This window comes from Anastrepha ludens, chromosome 4, assembly GCF_028408465.1.
Source record: "Anastrepha ludens isolate Willacy chromosome 4, idAnaLude1.1, whole genome shotgun sequence".
NCBI lineage: Eukaryota > Metazoa > Arthropoda > Insecta > Diptera > Tephritidae > Anastrepha > Anastrepha ludens.
The window spans coordinates 53,193,400-53,205,597 of NC_071500.1; the positions used below are offsets into that span (position 1 = coordinate 53,193,400).

The window sequence follows — 12,198 nt, forward strand, 5'->3', positions numbered from 1 at the left end:
AAGTATATTTTATGCTCTCTAAAGTATATCTCACAGTTTTTGAGGCATACCTAATGATATACCTAATTCTGTAGCACGATTGACTATTTTGATGGAAGTACATAAAACGGTCCTGTTGAAAAAGGCGTAGTCATACTAAGAGATTGATAAAAGATGTCAGTCTAACTTTCTTGTGCACTCCACTTCGAAGCAAAGACTTGCTTTTTTGTGTACTTGTACTAGTGTACATGCATTTTTCTGTGGAAATTCTTCTACTTAGACCATTCATATTGTGTTAGCAGAAGGATGAACTGGTAAATGGGCATGGTTAACTATGGAGGCGAATTTGGCTTGACGCATGCAGAAAGATCAGATATTACATCTGTATTTATATAGCTACACATAATTTAATTGTATTACGGTGAGTTGTTCCTTGTATGAAAAAAGTCGAAAGTAACTTAGTAAAAAGTAATTTTACTATAAGTCAACAGAGTAGCAGCAAATCCAATATCCGGAAATCACAAACTGAGGTACATAATGCCACAGAAGCTAAGCTTTCTAAAAAGGTTCACCATGGAAAATAATTGGGCATGTCTACATACAGAATAAATAAATTTGTGTTATCCGTTGAAGGTTATTATACTCTGAAGCCATGGATGGAATTGTTTCTGCAGTTTCGACAAAAATCTCCTCTGATCCCATGAATTTCAACGATACTATAGTTTTTCTTGAAAGTAACATTTAAGGACACTATCTGATTTCTTTAATGGGAAGCAGTAAATCTCAAAGTGGCAGTGTTCTATACACAACAATGCTAATAATAGCTATACACTATGTATATAAAGGTGGTTGGTGCGTGAGCACCGTTCAGGGGTGCGTAGAATATCAAATAATAGAAAAAGGTTTTTTCTAATAGCGGTCGCCCCTCGGCAGGCAATGGAAAACCTTCGAGTGTATTTCTGCCATAAAAACCATTTGCCGTTTGGAATCGGCTTAAAACTATAGGTCCCTCCACTTGTGGAACAACATCAAGACGCACACCACAAATTCGAGGAGGAGCTCGGCCAAGCATTCAACATACGTTATACGCGTCAATTATATATAAATATATATATGTATATATATATATATACGTATATAAGACAGATATACACACTCAAATACCAACATTTCTTCGTAAAAATGATAATTTAAGTTGCTTCAACCATTACGTGCATTAGTCATATAATATCGTAATTTTCACATAAATATCGCTCATTAATAGCAGAGCGTGGCTGATGTTATGTTGGCGCAGAGTTGACCATAAATGGCCGCAACTAACCGTGGTTGTATTCAGCGCGTGGCTTCTACAAGTTTTCCTTATTAAACATTGCGTATCCAATCAACCGAATCGATTGACCGACAACAATTACTGTTGCACGCTTTGATGTTTGATTTTGCGCTTGACTTTGATGAAATGCTATTGACTTTTTTATTCATTTTGGTATTATGGATATTTTTTACTGTTGTCGGCTGCAGTTGTACACAGAGATTATTGCAGCAAACGCAGCAGTTGTTGATGACAGCTAAACCGGGCTGCCCTCTTCTCTGGCTCCTCTTGCCAGCTGCTTATGCTGCACTTTTTATTACGCTCGATTGCATTTGCACCATACACCCATTCTTCTTTTTCTCTAGTAGAGTTTTTTTTAACTCCAATATATTGCTTACTTTGGCTTTATATTTGTTGCTAATGTGGAAAAAGGTAATAAAAATAAAATACTTACAACAGTGGGCTACTAATTCTCGATGCAATACTCGTACTCGTGTGTATGCTCGTATTTGCCATTAAATATTACTCTCTTCCACTACGCAATTCCTTTTACTTTTGTATGATTTTGATACGTGTGAATGCCTTTGTAGTTATTGTTTTTAGTGTTTGGTCATTAAATAAAAATTTCCTGCAAAAAATTGTTCATAGTCTTAAGTGAAGCGATTATTTGAGAAATTCCCCAAGTAACAGTTTCGGGGAAATTGATTTTTGTACATATGGCAAGGCTTACCGAAGGGGTAATTATGCAAATCAGAGAGCGATCAAACAAGTTCAGCTTCATACATATGTATAATGCCCACGAAGAAGAAAAAGCAGCGGAATAGTTTAAAAGACTCTGACCATATATTTATTAATCTCTCAATTTAAACTATTTTTTTATAAACATATATAATAATTCATTTCTTAATAAAAGTAGGTCAATCCAAGATTCTAACTTTTTATAAGATTGATAAAAATTCGACAAATCGTCATCAGGACTTTAAAATTTTTAATCAGAAATAAAAAAAAGAAGTATAATAGGTATGCAGTTTTATAGCCCATTAAATTGAATTATAAAAAGTTATAATTTGAAGTTGCTGGAAGATTGCGTTGATTTTTTTATAATTTTTTTCTTTGAATCTCTCCATAGAAGCATCACAATAATTTAACAGATTCTGACCATTTATTTATTAATTTCTCAATTTAAACTTTTTTTTTGTTTTTTTTTTTTATAAAAATATAGTGCATTCCTTAATAAAACTATGGTAATCCAAGTTTCAACGTTGTACAAGATTGATAAAAATTCGACAACTCTTGTAGAAAGACCTCGAAGGGGATCTTTACTTGAGAAACCCTTTAAGTCGGGAAAACTAATCCATAAAGTTGGCTACTAGTATGAGTGTTTCGGTCTTAATTTTTATTGGAAAAGCTTGAATGCTGTTGTTTGTAGAAAACGGCTTCGTAAAAAGTAGAGAGGACTTGTAAACAAATCTAAATAATAGTCTGAAACTTTTAAGTGGGCAAGGTGAAAGTTAAAGTATATTAAAACTGGAAAGGCAAATCTAACCCAGCTGAACGATTCCATGTCAACTGCTCCAATAATTGTAGTAAACTTTTCTGAAAATTGGTATATTTGTAGGTTTGAGTGCAACCGAACAAGTTTCGAAAAAATTCTGAGAATTATTCAATGTTGAAAATTTTGGTATGACATTTTTTAAGGCAAATAACTCCGGCTCTTTTTCAAATTTTTATTTTGTATTTATTTTTGAAGATACAATATATGATACATACAATAGTATATATGTATAAGTTCTGAGACTTTATCTCATGATATATACACTGTATCGCTTCAAACAATTTTTATTTCATTGTTTTGTGTTTTGTGAAGCAGGTTGAATATTAAACCGTTCCAAAACGGGGGTAAAAAAAATTTATACATTCTTTAGTACCACTGCGTCTAAGGTGAAAAGTCGGAATAAGTAACCAAATAATTTGTGCTGTTTATGGATCCTCAGCAGTATCAAATGCAACTGCAAAGCGGTGGTTCTATTCTGGTATAATACGGTAGACTGATGGAAATAGCCGAAAAGTTCTACAGTCAAATGGCTTTGAGCCGGCTCAAGCCCAGATTATCGGTTAAAAAGTTTTGCTGTATGTTTGGTGTGAAGGAAAGGAAATCCACTATAAATTGATTTTAACCTCAATTATCTGATTTTCACCTCAAGCAGCTGGCCAGATTGAAGCCTATGATCGATCAGATGTGGACAGCATTTTTGAATTCGAAGGATGTTGCCGTGCCAGAAAATCTAAGAGCTTGAAAGGAGGTTCAATCTCATCCGCTGTATAATCAGAGTACCGGGAGATTAACACCTTTTGTAGCATTCAAAAATTATTTTGGTGGTGCAAAACTGTTCCCCTGTTCCCTCAATTAAGTCGGTAAAGATTTTTTACCAAAAGCGACGGGCACTTTTTCAGGTAGTACGATTTAAAACACTTTTATGAGTACATAACCGCTTAGTTGTCTAGCTTGCATTCAACTAACTTAGTTTGTCGTGCTATTTTCATACGATTTAGTTTTTTATTGCCGGAAGCTGTTTGTAAGCTTACTCTTTCTTTTACTACTTTTTCTTGCACATGAATTTCAATAAAATTAATTGAATTGCAATTTCGTGGTATGTGTAAGTTGTGCAAGACTAAAAGTGCTTTTATATTTTATTTAGTTGCCAGAATAAGTGTTCACTGCACTTCAAAAGACTGCATCGCTATGCACACCCACATATGTATGTATACATATAATATTTAGTAGCGAGCTTGTATACATGTAGATATAAATATTTGTATAGATAGATACTCGTATCCTGTGGACGTGCACAATAAAATTGTTAATGCGCTAAGTGCACGCTAAACCAATCTCTCCGAACCTTCTATTCACTGCTGATTAAATAAATGCGCTCAGCCAATAAGTCGTTCGTTGTTTGCCTTGCGAAAATATTCGCGCACTGGCCTTTACGTAAAATAAAAGATAGCTTGCATTTCATTATTAAACTATGCAAGTATTGGTTGCTATGCATGTGAGCACTTTCATTTATTACCTAACTACTCAAAGGCAAACGGATTTTATGTACGTACGTAGATCTACTTGCATGGACTTTCGTTGAGGTATCCTTGCTATTTGTGGGATATGATGACTGCCTGTAGCCGCTCTTGAAGCTATTATTATAATTTTGTTGGAATAATTTTTTCGCAATTTCGAGCTGTGCTCATTCGCACACTTCAGTCTAGAAGTTAACCGCCGAATGAAATGCAATTAAATTCTGGTACACCGAGGAAAAACATAAAAAAGATGATAGTAGAGTCAGAAGAAAAGTCGTCGAAAGTTGTTCATAGACTTTTGGGAAGAAGGAGGTCAAATTACTGCTAAAGGTTAAAGTCGACGACACACCACTTACGCTAGTTTGCTCTCCTTCTCCGCGCATGCAACCGCAGTGCCTCTAAGCTCCAAAATCGTAACAAGGTCCTCAAATCGGTGGTATGTAGCACTTGGGGCAAAGACAAACACATATAAATGGCGACATTTAAAACAATACATTGAATTACGTAGTATCCATTTGGTAGCCTGGTACTAGTGAAGCACAGTGTAGGAAGCTTTTAACTTGTCAAAATACTGCCATTAAGACAGTCAACATCTCCACAACAAGGCTAGTATGCTCCCAGGTAAGGTGCAAAGTAAGATGCTCAGTAATTAATTTAATTCCTTCTGAGTTGCTACCTTTATGGGAAGGGATTTGTGCGGCGCACCTATTTTCGAATCGGTTAGCTTTCCTACGACGTAGTGAAGATAGCCAAGCGATAAGTCCGAAAGTATTTATAAACCATAACCACCATGAGTGGGCGAAGGAGAATATCAAGGCGCACACCACGAATATGAACAGGAGCTCGGCCAACTACTCAAAAAAGAGGTGTAAGCACCAATTATATAAATAAAGGGTGATTAAGTTTTAAGGGCCGGTGTTGATTTTGAATAAAATACAATTTTTTAGGAAATTATTTTCATTTCTCTTTATTATGATAATATTGGTATGGCTCAATTACGTAAATTATGAAATATCGGCCACACCTCCTTCCGATGGTCCAAATCTGCGATGACGCTGAGGCATAATGAGGTTATATGCCGTTAATGTACCGAATCATCTCATCCTTTAGCTCTTGATTGTTGCTGGCTTATCGACGTACACCTTTTCTTTGAAATAACCTCAAGGAAAGAAGTCCAGCGGTGTCAAATCACATGATCTTGGCGGCCAATTGACATCACCGCGACGCCATCAAATTTTTCGCGCAAAAGACCCATTGTTTCGTTAGCTGTGTGACAAGTGGCACCGTCCTGTTGAAACCACATATCGTCCACATCCATATCTTCCAATTCGGGCCATAAAAAGTTCGTTATCATCTTACGATAGCGAACACTATTCACAGTAACTGCCTGACCGGCCTCATTTTGGAAAAAATACAGCCCAATGATGCCGCCGGCCCATAAACCGCACCAAACAGTCATTCTTTGTGGGTGCATTGGTATTTCGGCATTCACTATTGGATTATCTTTCGCCTAAATCCACTGAGGTGAAAATGTGCCTCATCACTGAATCACGAAGTGCGCGATATGCATTTTGATTTGAACGCCCGTTTTCATAATAAGCCTGCATAACTTTAATGCGTTGCTCGATTGTGTATCTTTCCATGGTTAAAATTGAAATTGAAAAATGTCAAATGAAATGCAGAAAAAAACTTGACGTTTCGGTGTGGTTCACATTCAACATCGGCTCTTAAAATTTAACCACCCTTTATATAAGTAACATGAAAATTGCTAGCGAAAAAAATAAAATATTTATCTAAATAGGCTTCCTGATTGGTACAGTAACCTAAGCTATTTAGCCATTTCTTCATTCTTGAACTGTGGAATATCATTTCCAATTAGGAGTATCAAATAAAGCCCAGTCCATGATCACTTGATCATCCCAACCTATGGTAATTGAGTAGCAGAAACTATGCCAATCGAAAAATTGTATAATCTTGATGGAAATTGCAAAGTTGTGAACTGGGTGAATGAAATATGAGAAAAAAAAAGTTGGCTTTCAAGCTAAAATTTTCCCGCATACTGAAGCCACAGCGATTGGACTATTTTAAAAATTTACTTATTTAAATAATTCAAGAAAAGTAAGATAGGCCTCCGAGTCTAGGTTTATGCTTAGCCGTACAAGTACCTACATTAATTTTTTTTAGATTTTTTGTAAATTTTTTACGAAAAACCACTACAGTTTCAAAACTTGAACTCAATTTGATGTATATTAATATAAAAATAAGAGACAAATGATTTTTTTCAGTGGACACTCGTACTTCGTATAGCCGTGTACACACCGTTTGTGTACCTTCACTTCACAATGCTTCTATGAAGTATGCCAAAAATTTGGATAATTACATTAATATGATGAGCTGACTATACAAATTTGTTATTATGTGCATGTGTGTAAGTATGTATGTAGTATATATGATATTAAAAGTGCAGCATCTGTTTCACAAATACGCTTGTATATACGTATTTAAATACACCTGTGTTCACAATAATAGCAGCGGTACATAATGCGAAATTTTGACTATATACTTTTCTTTTTTCCACACGATTGAGTCACTTCTTGCACTTGATTATACCACATGTTAGGCTAGGTTTGGTTACGGTTGTTGCCACTCTCCATAAGGGTCCCACTTAGGCCTGGGGGCTCATTGTGATACCACTAGATTGGACTCTAGTTCCTCCTATAGTTCTCAATGTGGTGAAACCACTTCGTCTTTCGGATAAACGGAAAAATACTGTGGATGTCTGCCGATTCAAAGTCTGCTATACATTCAAACAAGTAAGAGTTTAGGCAGCAATATCGCGTTGTCGGTACAGTGGAAGAGGAAGTTTTCATTGGTTCTCGTTTCTACAGTTGTGACAGAAGCAATTTGAGGGAAAGCCCACACGTTTCCCATGTCCCCCATTAGATATTGCCCGTTGATGATACCAACCACCGTACTACTGGAAGACCGGTGTGGATTGATGAGGAGTCTAGCTCAGCACTCATTCCATCTAATCTAAACCTGGCTAGTTATTTCGCAATTGGGTTGCGTGGTGCATCTGTTGGCTTACGCGATGCAGACTGACCTAATTCAGAGTTGGCTTCAGGATAAAAAGATGCATACATATTGTATAGAATTGATTGATTTAAGATCAGTTCCCCTCTTAGCCAGCTCATCCGCGATGTAATTTGAAGGAATGCCTCTGTGTCCAAGAACCTAGACAACGTTCGTGGTACACTGTTTAGCCAGCTCATTAAGAATAGGCCTACATTCCATTGTCACTTTGGAAGAAGTATTATTGCACTGTAGAGATTTTATGGCAGCTTGATTAGCAGAGTAGAGTTGTGATCAGTTGTGGTGCAACAGACGAGTTCTTGACCCACAACGCAACCTCATTTATAGCTATTTACTTAGTTTGAAAGATGCTGCGACAGTCAGATAGTGGTAGACTTAAGTTCAGCTGCTTCAGACGCACGCCACAAATAGGTGGGGCAGCTTTTTTAAACCAAAAAGTTAATGGGCTAAAAATATGCACACTCGAAATTATTTTAAGATCTTTGATTAAAAAGTTTTGAAGTTTTATGAAAATTTAAAAATAAATAAATAATCAAAATCTTGGAATATGTCGCGCTGCTATTATTGGGAACACAGGCATATATGTGTATATATTAGTATGAGTGAACGGAATTAAACAAATATTCAACAATCCTAGTTGCAAGTATTCAACTTGCCACCGCATTCTCATGGCTGCATATGCATGAATGTACAGATATACATACGTCTTTATGTGGAGCATGCGGAAGCTAACGCTTATTTTGCTATAAACATTGTAATTATTCATGCAAAAGTGGGAAGCCAACACATAATTGTTTGCACATGAATTTGCAAATACATTTGCTTATTTGTTATGTAGAGTATGTATGTGCAGCCATGTGTGGGAATTTGATTCTGAGGTACAAGTTTGACGTTGAAAGCTCTTATGCACACATTTACACATACATACATCTATTTACTAACATAACATATTTCATAGCTGTAGTTGGTAAGAAGTTATTGTACGTGTATTACGGTAAAACTATTACGTTTATTGAAAGCATTACTTTTTAATTATTCTCGTTGGTGAGAGGATGCGCGCATAATTATACCATTTGGATTATTAATATTAGCGTATATGTATGGACTATGTATTCGTGCAGCAAGGTGAGGGAATGAGAAAAATATATATGTAATTATTAAAGTCCAAGGTTATTTAAAAAAGTTATTCAAACAAGTTTTAGAATAAACTTTTTCAAATAAGGATTAGGCCATCGTTCCCTTTCTGAGAATTTTATAAAGGCACCGTTTAATATGATTTCATGAATTTTCCGTTATTATAGTAGAAAGAGTAAAATTGCCAGTTAAGCCAAAATAGCAATATGTAATGATGATAAGCGCTACTTTGGACTAAGTACGCAGTTGGTGGTAAAGTCCTCTCTCGACAAACAGAACTAACACTCTACAAGGCTCTCATCATGACATCCTAAGGTACGGCGCAGAAGCTTAGACGATGAAAATATCCGATGAGGCGACACTTGGAGTGCTTGAGAGAAAGATTCTGCGGAAGATTTTTGCATGGCTACCATTCGGAGAACGTAGGTTCGATCCTCCGTGAAACATCGAAATGAAGAAAATCATTTTTTCTAATAGCGGTCGTCCCTCGGAAAGCAATGGCAAACCTCCGAATGTATTTCTGCCATGAAAAAGCTCCTCTAAAAAAAATCTGCCGTTCGGAGTGGGCTTAAAATTGTAGGTCTCTCCATTTGTGGAACAACATATGAGGAGGAGCTCGGCCAAACACCCAAAAAGGATTTTTGTAGAAATTTGAGTGCTGTATAATGGGCGAAGCGACTTACGATTTAGGGGATTTTTGCTGGACAGGAATTTTACACAGGCGATACTCGAAGCAATGCCGCTGCAAATTCAAACTCATTAAAAAAAATTCTTGTTCGACAGTGAACCTTCGCTCCTATGAACGAATCAAATATTCACTTGGTGCATCACGTAAATGTCGAATATGGTGACGTGAATAAAATCTATGACGAGCAGTTGCACAAGAACCATTGGCCTTGGAATACCTTCGATTACGAACGCACGCTGTTCATCCGCGCACTGCGACATTATGACTAAATAAACTGCGTGAATAACGAAACTAACGCTAAGTTTGAAATTTACAATCGTATCCTGCCACCGGTTACCCTGTATATGCCGCTATATATTTCTTAAATTTTGTACCACCGCAAATCTAATAAGACTTTGTAAAGTGGCGTTGAGCAGTACTACCAGCTTCTTCAGAATTGGAAGGACCTACTCGAATCCTTTAATATCAAAAGTGACTTCTGACGGGATTATTTTTCAGCGTTTGAATTCTTTCATCTAATATTGGAAAGGTGGTTTTTGCGATTTCGCCATTCCGATGTGGCAGAAAACGATGGAAAATTCTATTTGTAGTACTTAATAAATTTCCTGAAATATCGTGTTTCCAGAAAATTTTAAAATTACGGTTACACGGAAGGTGGACGTGATTATTGTTCAATTTGACAGTTTTCAATATCAACTTAAGAACCCAAAGCTGTTTGTAATATGGTACCTAGCCTCGTTGATGAACTTAGTATATTTTTACTCCGGTTACCATTACCTTGGACAGATAGACTGACGGAAAAATATTGCTTAGATAATTTTTCAGCCATTTTGAGGAACTTTTTATGCTTTCGGCTCTTAAAAATAACCGCCATGTGAGCAAAGCTATGATCTCCTAGTGCAATAGTGTATATTGAGTATCATAACACACGAAACTTGAACTAGCATTGTGTAGGTCACTTATGCATTTCTTATCTCTTTCATTTCTTTGTGCCTCGATGTAGTAATTTGAGGTTTGAAATGAATAAAGGTCAGCCGGAGCCGTATCAGCGGGTCAATTCTCATTCTGTGTAAGCGTGAAGAGAAAAAAGTTTTCATTTACGTTTTCAGGCACTATTCACTTTGCCTTTCACAAGCGATTATTTTACGATTCTCGTTTGTGCCATGATAAACGTGTTCCGTTTCCACCGTAGCCGTGAAGCTTTTGGAAGTGTGAAATTTCAAAACAAATGTCGAGCTAAGCCAAAGGGTTCGTGATTTTTAGTAAACTTAGGCCTAATGTGAAAATAATTTAATATTTATAAGAATTTGTTGAGAGTGCTGAGACGCTCACTTCGCGATGGACCAAATCCCTTCAATGACCACCAACGACGCGGTTTATTTAAAGGACTTTGAGCAACCTGAAGTACATTTTAGTTTCCCTACTAATATTTCATTTCAAAAAAGCAACGTTTGTAAATAGTGGAAGAAGTTTTTACCAATAACAACAATTTTAAAACTTATTCATATTAATTTTTTTTCCATTCATTTTTAAGAAAAACGTTTCCTCATATGCTACATTTGCTTAAAACTGTTGTTTAAAGGTAATTCAATTGTAACAAAATATTTAAACGGACCTTCTTCTCCATTTTTTAACATACAAATTGTCGTGAAAAGAACATTTTTATTTGGAATTTTGACAGTTGCTTGCACTTTAATACGCAACCAGAATCGAGTGGAAAATGAAAAGGTGGAAATATCTCGTTTCGTTCCCCATTAGTATTTTCATGTGAGTACATTTTAAAGTTTCATTTCATTTTTCATGAAATGCGAATTTAGAATGTAATGAAAATGGGAAAAACTTTTAATTTCACGTTTACACAGACCGAAAATTGACCCCTCGTGAATTCGTTGGTTGTTGGATGATTTGTGTTGAGTTTTTGGTCAGTAATTCATTCACAATGATTAGTGGCCTAAACTTAGTTACTTTTTTTCCTTCCTCTCCCTTTAAAGGGGCCTTTTAGATGATCAATTCTCGGTATTTTTTGGATACAATGAGTTTTTCTTCTTCGAATGTAAAGTATTTTATTTCTCTTCTTATTTGTCTCACTGTTTGATTAGTAAAACGCAAAACTATTTTGCTTTTTAATCAGCAATTCTTTTTCATGGAAACTTTTGCGCATAAATAAATAAATAACTAAGCATAAAAGAAGAACTCAATCAATAAAATCCGATGATGGCCATGAAGCACCGCGGGTGGTCGAATATGCATCTCGATTATCTGCTTTTTTATTTGGAGCAAGAGTAGAAAACAAAACTTGTGTGTAACGGTATGTAATTGAAAATGTTGTAAGAAAAGGCAAGATATGCAAATATGCAGTAAACGTATGTAGGTTAAACGATTTCACAATGAAAAATGGATGAGGTGTATTTACAAAAATCACAGAGTTTAAAAAAAAAAACGTAGACCAAATAAATCATTCATTTAAGTATCTTCTCATAACGATTTGTCTTGTTTTGTGTATAAAATGTTGTTATAAAGGTACGCTACACGACTTTATGCTTGATTACTTAGTTTAGTAACCATTTCTTACTCTAGTGCCATCATCGCACATACCGGTATTTTGATAATCTAGGCGGCCAAAACTATTTTAACGTTTTTTATAGTCTTAAATACTTTTATTCATCATCATTTAGACAATGGACTTTTTGAACTATTGAACTTAATTGAACTATTATATAATTAACCCTTAACTGACCGTGGTATCTTTATAGGTACAACCATTTTGTACTAGAATAAATAGAAAATGATTTTTTCTTGGGTATTTATAGGCTAAATTATATAAAATAGACATCATTATTAATGTTTTAGTTATTATTATTAAACAGTGGATTTCTTTTTTCCTAGTGTTTGAAAATGCCTTTTTGTATTTTGTCGCACGTAT

At 35.6% G+C, this 12,198-nt stretch overlaps 1 protein-coding gene across 2 annotated transcripts in view; it reads right to left on the minus strand.

Annotated features, from left to right (window-relative positions):
* Positions 1–12,198, minus strand: part of LOC128862371 (EGFR adapter protein) — a 108,789-nt gene that overhangs the window by 77,051 nt on the left and 19,540 nt on the right. The window contains exon 1 of one of the 2 annotated variants that reach the window (XM_054100950.1): positions 1,743–2,189. The exons of the other annotated variant lie outside the window; for it this stretch is intronic. The gene's annotated coding sequence lies outside the window, so the exon portion shown is untranslated. Of the gene's footprint in view, positions 1–1,742; positions 2,190–12,198 lie in introns of those variants that run through there. 2 annotated transcript variants of the gene reach the window in all.